The following is an 18,100-nucleotide window of genomic DNA, read 5'->3' on the forward strand; positions in this document are numbered from 1 at the left end:
ATTTTGACAACCCTAGTTATTATTTTGTATACGTATGTCCTATGCTTTTCTTGAGGATCCCTCCTCTTGTGATACTTCTCCTTGATTTGAACCAATCACTTTAATTAGGCAGAAGAATAATACATTTGTGCAAAGTTTGTTGCAATGCAGAACAGGTCTTCAACGTGTCATGCTAAAATAGAAAAAATACAATGTCATACGAAAAACTGATTTACCCATGACAGTCACCATGGAACACATTAATTTCACTAAATGAGGGAAATACGGCACTATATCTGAAACCTTTAATATCAGTTGAACATTAATTGCCATTAAAGTGAAAAAGTGCCTTTCATTGTCAGACCACCCCCAACAAGGAACTTCTGTCATATAGAGCTTTGTAGCATTAGATAGATGTATGTATTGATGAACTGCCATCCAGTTGTGAGAGCTGCTAATAGGACAGCAATGATCCACCATCTGCACTGCAACAGACTCACTATTAAAATATCTCCTTACTAAAGGAATAACCACTACAGCAATTCCCCCTAACTAGCTTTATGGAAAACCCGTTTGCCACCTGCCCTCTGTCGACTTTACGGTTGAAACATTTAACTTGCTCCAAATAGGGTAATGGTCACTCCCTGTTGTCCTTTCACTATGAACTGTCCCGTCACAGAGAGGCGTTAAAGAGCTTGAAACCAAGGTTAAATCTACAACAGACTCCTTCTCTGTATTTATGTCAATGTGGGTGCTACTTCCATCATTCAGACACACCAAGGTCTTTTCATCAAGAAGTTCCTCTATTATCTGACCATTAATGTCTGTTTGTTTATTCTCCCACAAGGTGTTATGTCCATTAAAATCCCCACACCATATTATGTAATATTCATTCAGTCCTTCAATTTCCTCAAGCCTATTTAGCTCTAGTTTGTTGCATGGGTTATAATAATTTGTTATGTTCACCTCTTTCCTATCAGCCCACACTTCTACCACAATTGTTGTTCACGACCAAGGCCTAGTGTATGGTATGGTATACCTTGTTTAACAAATGTAATACATACTCCTCCTTCTCAATCTCCCCTGTCTCTCCTCACTGCTACATACCCATACAGTGCAAAGTCAAGATGAGGCTTTAACCAGGATTCTTGTACACACCACATCTGGCTTTTCTTTCCTACTTAGTATAAACCTTTTGAAATCCTGCCCATTGGCTATAAGGCTTCTGGCATTCCATTGGAGGATTACAATTGTTATTATTATTAACCCATACATGCTGGTTCTTGGCTCGACTGTACCTGGAGTTTTTCATTTATATCTTCCAGTTTTAGCCCTTTATGTCTAGTTGGTGCTCTGAACAATAATCTGAATCATTTCAGCTTTTGATTTGATCTCAATCGTAGCATTTAATACTCCAGCAATAAAGGTGACCATTTCCCTTTTATCTTCCCATGATTCTTTCTTACTCAGCTGTTCTTAAGCTGCTACTTGTTCTCTGGTCTGCCCTCCATACCTGCTGGAGCTTCTCCTTGCAACCTTCTTTGCTGCATCAGTATAGGAGACTTTATCCTTTGCTTTTACCTGCTGAATCTCCACCTCCTTTTTCATTACCTCATAACCAACGTAGACTCCACCATGATTGCCTCCACAGTTACAGCACTTGGGCTTTGCTCCCTCCTCACATTTTCCATAATCATGCTCCCCTCCACACAGAGCACACCTTCTTTGTCCTTTGCACATTATAGCTACAAGTCCACACTCCTGGCAGTTAAAGCATCTTCTCGGCATTGTTACAAATTCTCCCACTCAATATCTCGTAAATCCATTAAATAATACTTTTGGTAGCACATTTCCCTCAAATTCAACCAGGATGGTTTCTGATTATTTTTTCTTAATCTGTGGGACATGGAACATCAACAGCAAAGAGGCAGTTTAAAAGTAAATGACAGAATTCAAAAAGAACACAAAAACAATGCAGTTGTTCAGTGGCAGAAAAGAGGTGAGTTGATTAAACACAATTTTTTCAATAATTTTGCCAATGAACGGTAGATTGGAAATGGGCCTGTAATTGCTTAGTATGGATGTATTTGGGTTGTTTTTTTAAAATAGTGGTTTTATAACAGCAGTCTTTAGGAAATGTGCCTGTCTCCAAAGACGAATTTATGATTTTAAGCAGATCTGGCACTAGTAGGTGAAGGACAGATTTTAGAAAGATGGTGGGCAGAGTACATCATGCTGAAATTGGACATCAGGTTTACTGTTCCAGTCTTTGTGGTAATTGGTTCTGGTTGCTGAGTGATATGGGTTTGAGATAATATGTTCAGTCTGATCTGATCAATTTTTATTTGGAAAAAAGACGCAAACGCATTGCACCTGCTGGTGGAGATGAGCTCAGGTCCTATTTGAGAGGGGGGATTGGTCATTTTTTCAACTGTCGAAAACAGAACTCGAGCGTTGTTCAAGTTTATAATGTTAGAGAACAACTTTCTTGCTGTACATTTTTCAGTGTTAAATTTCAAAGCATCTCTTCATATATTTTGTAGTGTACAGGGAGCTTTGTTTTTTGCATCACTGTCTTTCTGCCTTCCAGCACACTCTCTTCAAAAGTTTAACTGTTGGGTTTTTTCCATGGGGCTTTCTGTTTTCTATTGAGTTTCTTAAATTTTAGTGGTGCTATATCATAACCATAATCTCCAACATTCATGGATTAATATTATCCATCACGTCATCTACTGAGTTTGATGTTGGACTTGAAAGTTGTGAGGTGCTTGTTCAAAGAGAACAGTAGTGTGGTCATTGGTCATTCTCTTTCCTATTCCTAAAATAAAATACAAGAATGATCAGACAATGCTAAGTCCCTAACGGTTAATGAAATATCAACACCTTTTGTGATGATTAGGTCAAGTGTATGACCAAGGGAGTGCGTTGGCCCCTGTACATGTTGTGTTAGGTGTAATGTGTCAAGTTGTGAGAGCAGTTCACTAGCATAGCTGTTTTCCGGATTGTCAACATGCAGATTGAAATCCCGAGATATTATGACACAGTCATACTCTAAACAAATGGCAGCCAGTAATTCACTTAGTTCTTCAAGAAAAACTTTAGGAGAGTGCTTTGGTGGTCTGTAAATGATCAGTAATAGAGTCAGAGGAGAACCCTTAATCATTGTGCTCAGGTATTCAAAAGAAACAAAGTCACCGGATGATGACTGTCTGCATTGAAAAGATACATTTAAAAATTGTGGCTATTCCTCCTCCTTTTTTGTGTTCACAGACTGCACTCATGAAATTGTAATTTGGGGGGGCTGATTCAATAAGGGTTGACACATTGTTTGCCAGGTCTAGCCAAGTTTCAGTTAAGAGCAGGAAATCAAGGTTATATAAGCAAATAAGATCATTGATTAAAAAAAAAAATTGTTTAAGAGTGATCTGACGTTCACTAGGGCAAGTTTCACTATAGTGGTGTGAGCTTCTTTAACATTTTGAGTTTGCTTAGCTACTCGCTGAAGATTGGCCAGACTTACCCCCTAGGCTAGATGTAATCGATATCTCCTATCACTTGTTAGTATTGGGATAGGACAGCTGGGGATGCTAGCGCTAGATGGCGTGGGTGGACAGGAGCAAGGTGGATTTACATTGCCAGCCGGGGGGGAAGAAACAGGGAGTTTGGGAAGAGCAATAGTGAACCCGCCTCACCACACGGGGGAGCTACCTCTGTATGTGGGTGAGGGAGAGGCTTGCCTGTGGTGACCTGCGCTGACCAGGTGAGGATGATTAGGGCATGAGGTGTGCGATAGTTAGTGCGAGGGAGAGGACAAACCTCGGCCGTTTGGATGGATACCATCAGAGCAGTAGAGAGATGGGCGTTTCCAGAAGATATTAAAACTGTCAATAAAAGCTACGTTGCGGGCTGCACCTGTTGATTTCAGCCAGGTATGGAGGCTCAGTGTGTGGCAAAAATGAGCGACACCATGGCTGTGAGGAGGTATGGGTCCACTGATAAAAACACATTTGCCGTGGGCCCATTTGAGCAGTTCGGGGAACTGGTCAGGAATGCCCAACATCCTGGGCGAGTGTGTGTGTCCAGGATGCTAGGAAACTTTTCCTGGATCTCTGCCACCTTAGCACCCGGGAAGCAAAATGTCTTTGCAGATTTATTTAGCACATTTCTCACAATCGAGTCTCCAATGATGAGCATGGTTAGAGGGGGAGAGGTCGGTGAGGGAGACTTCAACTGTGGTGGAGGAGCAGGGGCTCGCTGCGGTGCAGGTGTAAATTGCGGTATTGAGCGGCGAACCCTGGGGCGAGGTGTGACCGATGGAGGGATCTGCTCCAGTTCAAGTACAATGAAATTGAGCCTTCAACCCGTCCAGAACGCATAATACACCCACAAACAATATCACGAGGTAGACAGGGTGTGAAGAGAGAGAAAATACAGCACACATGGGGAGAGGAAAGGAGGAAAAAAGCATGAAAAAAACCTCAGCAACATGGCATGGTACACTTTCACAACATGAACAGACTTATGACGTGCAAGGGGGGGGGGGGGGGGGGGGCAGCATAGCCAGGCGGCCATCCGGATCTGCAGCCACCCGGCGCAGCTCTCAGACCCGCCTGTCTCGCTGGGGGTATGAAGCGTCGAAGGCGTGGGTTGGGGGGTGGTTGGGGGAGGGGATGTATGCATATCAGTATATGTGGAAGTTCGTGTGTAGGCCTGAGACCCGCCTATTGTCAAAGCACCAAACAGTTCGTCTCAGTTCGCTGGAATAACAAAAGCGATAAGCCTGGACGTTGCCAAGGAGATGACCTTCCTTCCTGGGCCAGAGCAAAGGCAGACAGTTCAACAGGTGGTTGTGGGAGTCGAGAGGGGGGGAGGATGGGATGGTAGTGTCTCACTACATTCCTCAGCAGGGAAGATTAGCAACGGCCTTCGAGCCAAGGCTGTTGTTTGGGGGAAGCCAGATAAGATTGGAATTTGAGCTGTGGGTGGAAGTGGCAGCGATTTTCTGCTACTAATCCTGTCGATGGTAAAAATGTCCCTCCCGGTCTCCGGATCGACCCCTTTCCAGGGCTGCCACCCTTTCCTGGATGGTATCCACGGCGCGGTTTGTGGCCACAGTCTGAGTTCCGACAGCCCTGGCCATACATTCAATCATCACGGGCAGCTTAATGGGGCCTTTTACAGCTGACACCGTTTCCTTTGTGTTTCGATAAACCAGAGCAAAGCCCAATCCAAACAGCAAAAACCCTGTTATCGCGGTTCCGAATAGGTAAACATCTTCAATGTCCTCCAGAGACGGAGGTGCCAGGCACACGACACGCCACCTGCTCCAGGCGTCCATCGTGTAACCTGCCACAAAAGTCCCCTCGGGACAGGCTGGCTCCCCTGACCCGCGACTTCTCATCGAGAAGATGGTGTCAATTGCGTTAAGAGACCAGTTGATCAAATCCATGGTTTTTGGTTTATGAGAGCAGTGTAGAGAGAGTCTTCCAAGTTAGACAGTAGACAAGACGAGACGAGAGGAGCGAAGCAGGGAAAAACACAGTGGGAGGGAGAGAGAAAAAAAGATGCGACCGCCTCCGTTGAGAGCCAAACAAGTAAGTAGGAGGAGGCCAGGATTCCACAGCCAGAAGAGGAAAGTCATGCAGGTCCAGAATGTATGTGTTCTGCAGCTGGATGGTGTGGTGAGGAGGTGCGTATGAGGAGCGTCTCCCTCTTTTGCTGCGAGCACCAACCATAGACCAGCGCTCCTGATGGGATGGAGTAGAGCTGGCCAGGGTTGCATGTTTTGGTCTAGCCCCGAGGTGGTTCCAGGAGGCATCAGGGACGGTGACTAGAGCAGCAGCTGGACACTGAGCAGTGACAGACTCTGGAGTAGGACCGGAGATCGTGGAGATGATGGTATCCATTAACGTTTCAGCTTCCTGGATCTTGTGGAGTGTAGAGATTCTTCTCTCCAGCTCAGTGATTTTTTCCACCATGAGGGCGCAGCAGACACAGCTTGATGAAGAGGTGAGTGAATCCATGGTTTCCAGGAGGCAATAGTGTAGTTGTGTGTGTGGTACACTTTACTGCCATCGACTAGCGTGCGGTCAACTAGTTGCTCAGTTTGGCTGTGCACTAAACAGTTTCACAAATGCCTTTTGTTGGCTTGTTTAAAAAGAAGCTGGGTACCCAAGTTTTTATTCCTTTTTCAATGCATTCCAATCCTCATCACCAAAGCTTTTTTCAAGAAGTTAGATTCTTTAATATCTAACTTTATATGGAATACAAAGACTCCAAGAATTAAGAAAAGTTTTTTTACAGAGAACAAAATCAACAGGAGGTATGGGATTGCCTTGTTTTCGGCTCTTTTATTGGTCCTGCAATATACGTTGCTTTTCTTTTTGGAGCTATGCAAGGGGGGCTGGCTGGGTAGGGATGGAAAATCAAAGTTGTTTCCCCACTTCACTAAAGGCTCTCAAAATTAAGCTTAAAAACCCAGTTGTTTCCCATTCAATAAAAATCTGGACCCAGATAAGAAAACACTTTCATTAGAAAGAATGTTCAGTACAGGCTCCACTGAGTAACAATCATACATTCACTCCTTCACTGTCAGATCATACTTTTAATCAATGGTACCTTAAAGGAATACAATCCATACAAGATTTGTTTACAGATAAGATCTTTTCAACATTCCATCAGCTACAAGTAAAATTCGACATCCATAGTAGAGATTTCTTCAAGTATTTACAAGTTTGAAGTTTTGTTAAGGAAAAGTTCCCATCCTTCCCTGATCAGCCCCCGGTGTGCATAATGAACTCAGTGCTCCTACTGGATCCATCAAGGAAAGGATCTATATCTAAGATATATAACACTCTGTCACAAATGGACTGCACAGCCACACTTGAACATTTAAAAGAAGCTTGGCAGGAGGACCTTGCAGTGGAAATCTCAGAAAACCAATGGACTAAGGCTCAGGACCGTGTGCACTCTTCATCTGTTTGTATCAGACATGGACTGGTGCAATTCAAGATCTTACACAGGCTTCATTTATCAAAGTTGAATCTTTCGAGGATGTTCCCTGCTGTAAACCCACTCTGTGATCGATGTGGACAGGCACCGGCCTCATTAGCATATATGTTTTGGACTTGTCCAAGCATCGCCACCTATTGGGTTAAGATATTTCAAAGTTTATCTGAGATTTTCCAGAAACATATTAAACCAGGCCCAGTTCTTGCGATGTTTGGGGTTGGCTCAGCTGCCATGGAGCTCTCTTTGTCAAACAACCAAAAGAATGTGATTTGTTTTGTGACACTGTTAGCGAGAAGAACAATTCTGCTGAACTGGAAACAAAAAATCCTCCAGTCTATCAAACTTTAATGAATGATATAATGAAACATTTGCAGTTAGAAAAAATAAAATTCACCCTGAGAGGTAAGAGGTTACACAATATGGCAGCCATTTATGGATTATTATACTAAATATAACCCCATGAAAAATTAACAAATGTTAATTTAGGAAAACTTGACACCCTCCGAGTTGTATTATTAATATTTAAATCTATTTTATTTGTAAACCCTATTTTTGTTTTGATATTTGATTTGACTCCACCTAGGTTTTTATTTTTAATTTTTTTTATTGCTTTTATTTTTCTACTATCATTCTGTTCTTTCGTGTTGATTTTAAGCATAAATAAACATGTACATTATTTATTTTTGTATGTGAACGAAAGAAAAAAAAACCCAATAAAAAGAAGTTTGAAAAAAAAAAAAAAAAAAAGATGCTGGGTCGTAGCTAGTTAGCTTAGCTAGCTAACGTTAGCCCATAGCGGTTAGCTAGCAACACTATTTGCTAATAATAATAACTAATGTACCTGCCCAACTGGAAAGCTAAACAGGTTGTTTTTTTCCATCAGAGTATGTTGTTTAATTTGTTGAAGATGTCAAAGTATGTTGGTAATTCCCATTGAGATAATTAAGAACAAGAGAATCCGAGTGACAGTTGTGTGGTTTCTCTCCAGCTTCAATGAAAATCATTGACTGAATACATATTATTCTGAGAAGACTACATAACATACAGTTGTGTACTTGATGTTATGGCAATTGCAAGTTGAGAAACTTTGCACTAGAAAACAAGTCATGGGATCTCCAAAGTTAACAGTTGTAAATAATAACTTAGCAGCTTAGAGCTGGACCTGTCCTATTGTAAGATAGCTGGTGTGTGATTGAAGTTACTTGATCTGAACTGTCTCAAAGCAGTGTTTTTTCTAAATACAACTCTGAAAAAGCACCAACTGTGAAGTGTCTTCTTTGTTGTTGCAAACAAGAAACACTGTAGTCTATAAACCCACAGCGAAACATCAGATTGTCCATTCCTAAATTTACCCCCACCCCAAAGTCTTGCACAGAAAGCTTTGCAGCACAGGCCAAATATTGATATTCACAGAACTGAAGTGAAAAAGAAATGTTTTGCTAATGTACTTGATCCAGTGTTTCTGTTGTTACATAACGGTTGAGTCATTCTTGATGTTTCTACAAAAATAATATTATGTTGATTTGGTGCAGGTAATATTAATGCTCTCTAATCTGCTTTTCAACAAAAGCAATAGTCAGTCCCACACTACTTTATCCCCTGCATGTCAAAACACCTGCTTTGACATGCAAGGGATAAAGCAAAACAGTCAAAGGCAAAAAAAATTGTTGATGTTACCAAATGGTCTGTGGTCTGAAATGTATGACAATGATTTTCTGATCATCATAGCAGTGTTTCTTCTATTGTGCATAAGGAGCTATATTTTGATCTTACATGCCTGTATCCATATTTTCACATGAAAAAGATCTTTGGGAGTATGTGCTATTTATGTATGCTGCTCTTAAATTATTCCCTGTAACTTCTGTGAATACTACACATTACAATTCCATAGTCACTTTTGAGTTCTGCATGCATTCTTACTGTTTTTGGGTCATTGGTTGAACATGTAAGCCTACTTAAGAGTCATATCAGTGTAAAACCACATATCAAGTTTGGCTTGATATGTGGTTATGACAACACATAAATGACAGGATTACATTTTGCTTGGACACATAAAGTTTGTCCAAATTATGGTTCATTTTATTGTTCAGAGTTCATATTCATTCAAACTGGGCTTTTTCAGATTTCACTGTCCCTGGGCACAGTCTAAATACATACAGATAAAAGTATTCAATCCGATTTATATCTTGTTCAGTGTTTCCATAATTTTGTCATTTATGCAAGACAGATGATCTGTTTGTAACAAAAATAATTAGAGAAATCTGAGAGGCTGGTTCTATGTAGAACCGACTGGGCACAAAAAGTCTGTTACATACTTTACCCTTTAACAGCGAGTGACTCACACTCCTTTTCAGCTCATTCATTGACAGACTGGACTTTGTGATTGGCAGCTGATAACAGCCAAACCCAGTCTTTGGGGCCTTGGTTTTGGCTCTGTTGTAATGCTCTGTTCTGTCTTCTCTGTTGATGAGCCATAGTCTCAGACTGGACAGCACCTCTCTGCCAGGCTGTTGACAGTGACTAAGTACCCTGAGACCAGTATAATCTACTGGCTTTTCTGCACTAGATGTTTTAGATTTAAGACATAAGGGTTTACCAATTAGTGTAAATCACTGCACTGTTTTATAAAAATATAATTTACCGATATCAGGCCGTAGCCCATACAGAATTGTATGCCAATTAATACTCAGGCAGATGTTACTGGGACAAAGAATCTGCATTCATATAATGAGTTGCAAAGGCTATTCTTGCTAGATTCCTTCCTCTACAGTTTGGGCCTTCCCTATATAGAATTTAAATTACTAGTATTGCTCCTAGGATCTTTTTCCAACCCATCATGGTATTGCTATGAGACAACTTGATTTTTAATTATCAATATATACTTGCAAAAAATATTTTTTCTAGTGCTCATAATCACTCACTCAGAAATGAGGTAGAAGTAAAAATGTATATATCCCTAGTTTACAATTCTGCAATTGTCAGGGTCTGATATTTTGGTGTCTGTTTCCTGTTTTATGTTGAAAGCTCCTCTGTGTGACTCTCCGTGTCCTGTCAAGTTTCCTGCCTGTGCAATTATTGTCACCACCCTAATATTTTGCTGCGTTACAGCATTTGTTCCTTGTGACTTTATACCTGTGTTAGATTTTCTGCCTGTATACTGAGCCCTTTGAGTAAGCCAGTGAGATTTTCATACCTTTGCTTGATTATTCAGTCCGAGGTCAAAACCATAATCCAGTAAAGGACATCGAATTTTCTGTCTGAGACTGCTTCTGCTTTGTGGGTCCAGGCTGTCTCTGTGCTTGATAACGTCATTTACCAGACCAGCTTTTATCCAAAAAGACATTTGAGAGTTCATACATCATGAGTAAAGGCCATGGGTTAATTTTGAGTCCAGTAACATGTAGGTGGTCTCAGGGGGTGCGTAAGTACAGTGCAAATAACCCCCTTATGAAAAGCATTTGAATCCCACGTTCCCCTGACGTTTCGTGTGTGTGTGTGTGTGTGTGTGTGTGTGTATGTGTGGTCTGTGTCTTTGTGTAGGTCTGTTGTCTATATGATTTCCACTATGCTTTGGATGCATCCCTTTGCATACATGCAGGCATGCATTGGGCTGCTTTTCATTTCACTTTTTTTTTCTTTCCATATTACATGTTTATTGTTCTGTTTTTGTTTTGTTTTGGTTAGATTGATTTGGGTGGGTGGGTGGTTCATCATTGTATTTCTATGTCACACAGCTGTGCTATATTTTATTGAATTTTGGATACATATTTTTGTAAAAAATGGCGGACCTTACACTTTTTATGCCCACTCAATATCACATTGTATTTTTGTACTTTGATGTGTACTTGCCCAATAAAAAAATTGTCACAAAAAAAAGGACAGTGCAAATACTACTTTTTTTCGACAAGTGCTAAGTAAATTATAATCTAAACATGTTTGGCTTTTTAAGTCACTAAAAACTTTTTACTGCAAGGGGTGTAACATTTATCTAATGTATCAATTCACTTAAAACCCTTTAAACTTTAAACTAAAAAACATTTTTGATGAATAAAAGCAAGGTGAATGCTTGTTCTTTCCTTGGAAACTCCATATCCATAAAGTCAGTTTCTTGTGGCACATTGACCTGTATGAGGCCGATGTTGGCTTTGTGGGTAATCCATTCATTCATGCAGGAGCAACACAATCATAGTTTGATAAACTAGAAGATTTATGTTGACAGAATTCAATTATTGGGTGCAATTCAACTAAAATTTTGGGTGTTCTTTAAATATCAAGTTTTACTGACTTAAATGAGCTGAGGTAGCTAAAATCTCAAATCTTTCTTTACAGTATGTGCACACTTGTGGTTGCCATCGTGGTCGACAATGTGTCATCCTTGTGGAACGTATGGCAGAAAAGTGGGTGTATGATCATTTCTACGCAAAGCTTGGAATTTATCAGTGAGGGTACGATCAGATCTCACGTCTGGTTTCAGCTCGTGTACACAAGTTTGAGTCAGCTTGAAGTCCACAAGTCTGAGTTGGAGAATTGATCTAGACTATTGTATCGATGCCTGGAGCGGATAATATTGACAAACCAAGTCATGTTCTATATAATTTATCATTAAAACATCATTAAAAATAAATACACCCTGCAACTGTAAAATATTTAAACATGCTACTAGCAGAGGCTATTAGATGTCGTTGTCTTCTGCTATTAAATGTTTTAATATAAATATTCTAATATAATATATATATATATATAATATCTCTCCCTTATAATAATATTAATAGCACATTGTATAGGCTTTAGAAATTACGGATATACACAAGCGCTCGAAAGTTTGGGGTCACTTGGAAATGCCCCCCCTTTTTTTTTTAAAAAAGAAAAGTACTTTTTAAGCATTTTTTAAAATTAAAATAAAATATAGTCTAGACATTATTAATGTGGTAAATTACTATTAAAGCTGAAAACATCTATTTTTTTATATCCATGTAGGCATAAAGTGGCCCACCGTCAGCAGCCATCACTACTGTGTTCCAGACCCCATTGTGTTAGCCAAACCACGTTTACTTTGTTAAAGGGCTATTTGATCATTAGAGAACACCTGTGCAATTATGTTGCTGAAAAGTGTTTTGTGCTGATTTGAGAAACAATAAAATAAGCCTTTCTTAGGCTAGTTGGGTACCTAGAGCATCAGCGTTTGTGGGTTTGATTTGAGTCTCAAAATGGCCAGAAAAAAATAGCTTTCTTCAGACACTCATCAGCGTATTGTTGTTCTCACAAAAGAAGGTTATTCCATGCGAGAAATTGCCAGGAAACTGAAGATCTTATAAAACTAGGTGTACTACTCCCTTCACAGAAAAGCATAAACTGGCTCTAACCAAGCAGAAAAAGAAGTGGAAGACCACAGTGCACAGCTGAGAAAGAGGGTAAGTGTTTGGATCACAAAGAAGAACATTTATGAAACGCAGAACAAATTAAAAGATGCTGGAGGAGTGTTTGACGGCATCTGTCAACCATGGTGAAGGACATGTGATGGTCTGGGGATGCTTTGGTGATTGTAAATTTTGAGATTTGTTTTTGTTTTTCAAAATAATTTTATTGTCAATTTTTAGAGTAACAAATAACATACATACACAAATAATAAAGGGCAAATAAATAAAAACTACACACAAACTATGACATGTCAAAACAGAGTATACACAATATAATGTCAGAGTCGAATGTCCACTCAAGTGTATCAAATGTAAGTTTGAGATTTGTACAAGGTAAAAGGGATGTTGAATAAGGAAGGCTATCACTCTATTGCAACGCCATGCCATTCCCTCTGGACTGTGCTTTGATTGGAGCCAGTTTCCTCCTACAACAGGACAATGACCCAAAGCATAGCCTCACACTATATCTTTCCAGACAACAAATCAGGGTTGATAGTAATATACTTCAATGTATTGTGTGGTTATCCTGCATCAAAGACATTGGATTTTGAACTTTTGGCTCTGTCTGAATATCAGGATTGAATCCAGGCCTTTGGTTTCTTAAGCCTGGTTCCCTCCATCAAGCGGAAAAGTGATGGACTTTATCACCTCTGCACAGGGACATGATCTCCTGGAGCAGCAGAAGTTATCTACGAAGACTTACTGCAACAACAGGAGAGTATACAAAGGGTTTGTGCACATCCTCATGGACTCCTTAAACAAAAGACCGTCTCAAAGGAGCTGTGTGACCTTAAATCCAGTCTACAATACACCCAGAAGGATATGGAAATCTAGATACCGGATTTAAATACCTGAGCAAGATCATTTATATCAATTAGAAATAATAAAGGTCCTGATATGGATCCTTGAGGTACACCATGTTGCATTAACGTTCTTGTGGATTCATGACCGTTAACAAGAACATACTGTTTTCTGTTATGAACATAATTATAAAGGCACTTATGAACGGTACCAGAAAGACCATATCTAAGTGATTTCGTAAGCAAAGTGTCACAATTTACCAAATCGAATGCTTTTGAAAAATCCAAAAATTTACTTACTGCATACTCATTCCTATCCAAGTCTGTATGTATTCTGTCAGTTTATTCTAAAAGGGCCATGTAAGTTGCATGATTTTTTCTAAATCCATACTGATGGTTATAGAGAATATTATTATTATATCCAAGTGTTCAAGGATCCTTTTATAAACCAGTTTCTCTAAGATTTTTTAAAGAAATATGGTAAAATTGAAACTGGACGATAGTTTGTAAAAGATCCTGGATCACCTGTTTTAAATAGAGGAATAACCTTAGCCATTTTTAATTTAGACGGTATGATGCCAGTTTTTTTTATTGATTGTGGCAAATTTAATGTTAAAGGATGAACAATAAGAGAACTAACTTCCTTAATTAGGCATGAACGAGTACCATCATGACCTGGAGCTGAATTTTTGTTATCGCTAACCATAACATCATGCAATTTGAAATAATTAAAATGTGGAAAAGAGCCCTTCAAATAATTTGATGGATCAACCTTTGTATCAACTATGTTTTCAGCAAGAGACGCACCAATACTTGAAAAGAAATCATTGAACTTGCAGGCTGTATCAAAAGGATCAGTTACAGAAGAACTTACATCAGTAAAAGCTGAAGACGCATTTGAAGAGGGCTTTTTCTTTTGAAGTAATTAGGGCCAGGGGGCAATCGCACCGAGCACTGGTCCCATACAGCAATAGTAGGGACCAGTGCTCGGGGCAAAGCCTCTTCCGGACGCAATTTCGTCCCACTACTAGTCCTACAACTTGAAGAGTTGCAGGACAAATTATACATCAAAACGTGCGGTTTGATCGGGATCGGTGTGCTATTACTTTTCTCTACAGAATACGAATGCCTAAAATTTTGCATTGAAATTAATGGGACGGCTGAAAGAAAATGAGCGAAAAAGAACAATAATTGGAGATTTTCAAACATCTACTTCTCCGGCATAATTTCACCTAGAGACTCCATTTAAACTTTAAACGGTAGACACAAGTCTTGTGTATTGGTGTATTAATCCACATTTCGATAGGCCATATAGTTTTTTATCAATCCCTGTTCAATGACCATGATCATTTTTGTAGAAATTCTGAGATTATAATGGGTGTGTATTGCACGGAATGTTCGTGTCACAGTGTGTGACATCATCGCCAGAGTGTAGAGGGAGAGAAAACATTGTCAAAAAATAAATTTGAAAACTGCGCTCCAGGCCACAAATTCCACTCTACAGAAATAATTTATACATAGAAACGTAGGAAAATTTGTCTTCTCACTCACAATCCTCTGGTAAAGCTTTCAGAGTTATAGTTTGGGCGTAGGACGCACAGATGCGCCACCAACACGCACCAACTGCCTCATTGGCTCCCATATTAAAAACGCAGGAAGATTTCTGAAAAAGGGAAATTTAACAGTTTTTTTAGATCACTCTAACAAAGCTATTTTTTCATTTTTCTTAAAAAAAAAACATATGTAGACGTTCAGGAAGAACTCAGTAAGCTCAAAGTAAAGTCGGATCAATGATAGGTATTATGGTTTTGCCAAAAATGCTTTCTCTTCGAGGCCAGAAATTCCAGTCCATCTCTGGCTGCTGTCGCTCTTTCGGAACATTAACAGGTGTCAGTTAATTCTGTTGATTGCTTTGATCTGATTGCCTTTGATCTTTGATGTGATTACAGTTACAGATACACACACACACACACACACACACACACACACACACATGCACTAAAGTGCGCACACTCCTCACACATGCATACACAGGTAACTTTATGTGATTTTAATTACACACACACACACACACACACACACACACACAGGTAACTTTATGCGATTTTCGCTACACACACAAATGCGCGCGTAAGCGCGCACACTCCTCCGGATACATGTTTCTCTCTCACACACACACACACACACACACACAGACAAACACACACACAGACACATTTTGAGGTTAAAGGGCATAGTTTGAAATCTCTGAAGAATCTCATCATAGTGTACACACACCGGCAGTAGCCCCCGTGGCCCTCTCAGAATTTCCCCAGAGGAAATTTTCTAGTTGATTCATAATCTTCCATGTAGCTTTAATATTACTTTTAGATTTAGCGAACTGATCACTATAAAACCTTTTCTTAGATGCTCTAAGGAGATGATTATGTAGCAGGATGATGCCTGCTGCAGTGGGCTTCTCCTTTAACTACCTGGCTCTCAGCAGCCAATCACTGCCTGGAGTCTGCTATAAAGGCAGACGGCAGGCAGAGTTACGGCCTCTGACTCCGAGGACCGAGACACGCCCACTTCCTGATCGTCTCACTTCCTTATGCCAGTATTATGTATTTTTTAAGTGCTTTTGAATCTTAAACTTGTGAAATAAAATCATATTTTTGTACCTGGAACACTGTCTTTTGCTTATAGGTTAACGAACCTGAGTGCCTTGACTTATATATTCTATTCTATTTCAATTCCCTGGGTGAATTGGCTTCATAGTACTCACGACTGATTGACTTACACCTATAGCTCCGCTCGCCACAATTATATTTGTTTTATCACATGGTTTTTTATTTTTATCACAAGTAGCCAAATTTAAAGCATTTGGTGATGAAATATATTTTCTATACAGTTTGTTCTTGGTAATTGAGGACTTTTTTAATCCAGAAGAAAACTAGGGATTATTCAATTCTTTGCTAGTGTCAACAGAATGAGTAACCAAAGGAAACATTTTGTAAAAGCTGAATTAGATATTTCACTAAATGTTAAGATGAGTTTGCATTACTCTCCATGTAAACCTTTTCAAAGGAAACCGTCTCCAACGTAGCTTTCAATTTGGATTCATTTTTTAAGTAAAATTTCTGTAAGTGATTGGAGACTTGTTGTTATTTACCTTGAGACCATCTAAAACAACAATTTGGAAAACTGGAAAATGATCAGATATCTCTGTCAATAAAATTCCTGGTTTTGTTTCAACATTGAGAGTATTTAAGAGTATATTATCAATTATTGTAGCAGATTCCTTTGTTACTCTAGTAGGTTTGCTGATAGTGGGATAAAAATAACTTGCATACAAGTTAATCAAAAAATCTTCAGTTGGAGAGTGAGTTTCACTTTTAAAAACCTCAACTTCATCAGAGTTTAGAGAAAGATCAAGTCGACTAATAAAAAAAAAATGTGATTAGCAGAGACAAACTCCTCCTCTGGACTGGTTTGTCTGATAAGGTGCATATAATTATATGATGGCAGTTCATAAATGTCTCTTTAGGTTAATTTGTCAGTCATGTTTCAGTTAGGACAATTACATAGCTCATGGTTTAAAGATGATAAATAATGTACCAACTGATCATTATTTCTAGGGAGACTGCGAATATTTAAGTGCAATACTGAAAATATCTTACATTCTACTGTAAATGATTCCATTAAATAATTAAAACAACATTCATTGTAATCACAGGAATATGGCAAGTTGGTATCAGATGAAAAGTTAATATCAGGATCAAAATCTGAATAATGTTTTCATTTTTGTTGAGTTCAAATGGATTTAAATAACATACCACCATCAACTGTAAACACATGTGTGGACAAGCCATCAAACAAAAGTACCACAAATTATTCTAAGTGCATAGTAAGGGAACACAGAGGCACAGTTATTGGCTCCATGATGACCAAGTACATGGTGTAAGGGTTGGGAACAGGTGTGCATTCAACATGAAACCCATTTTGACAAATTGAGCACTGAATGCCTGTACCCATGGATTTCTGACTTTTTGAACATTTAATTTTTTGGTAACACTTAATATTTAGGTAGATGTATTCAACATTAATTAGTTGCTTATTTGTATGCAAATTAGTAGTTACTTAATTAGTCATTATTAAGTACTTAATAATGCCTTATTCTGCATGGCCTTACTATACAATCAGTAAGCCATTAACTAAGAGTTTTCCCTCAGTTACCTCAAAATTATTGCTAATTAGCAGTAAGTAAGGAAGTTGTTGTATATAAGTTACCATCTTAGTCAATACAGTAATAATTTGTATGCTAATAAGCAACTAATTAATGTTGAATATGTGTACCTTAATATAAAGTGTTACCCATGTTTTGACTCAAATTATTTATAGTTTTTGTTTTTGTTTTGGTTGCACTATAATTAATCTGATCGTGAGTTACTTCCCATTTTAAGTGTTTGAATTAAGGCGACGATGAGTAATCAGTTCATCACATCTCACATAAGCAACGTCTCATCTTTTTCTGGCCTCTTTCATAGCAGGAATCAGTTCTATATGTTTCAGTTGGACGGATTCAGAGTAGTCTTCATTAACAAAGACGTCGGTACCTTTGAGGAGCTTAACCTTCTCCAGTACAGCAAGCCTGTCCTTCAGTCTGAGAAACTTAACCACTATCAGCCTTTTGTTTGTCTCCTTGGCCATGTGGCTTCCCAGAGCGGTGAGCACGCTCTATCTCCATATGCTTATGGTCAGGCCCGGGGTGGGTAATCGGGAGAATCGGGAGAGTTCCCGGTGGGCCGCTTCACTTTTGGGCTGGCCGATAATTTATTTATTTGACATTTTTCACGTTAGCCCATCTTCTCTTAAAGTACGCTAAACACGTTTTGCATTCTGACACCGCAGCCT

Source organism: Centropristis striata, chromosome 3 (genome assembly GCF_030273125.1).
Source record: "Centropristis striata isolate RG_2023a ecotype Rhode Island chromosome 3, C.striata_1.0, whole genome shotgun sequence".
In the NCBI taxonomy this organism is placed as follows: domain Eukaryota; kingdom Metazoa; phylum Chordata; class Actinopteri; order Perciformes; family Serranidae; genus Centropristis; species Centropristis striata.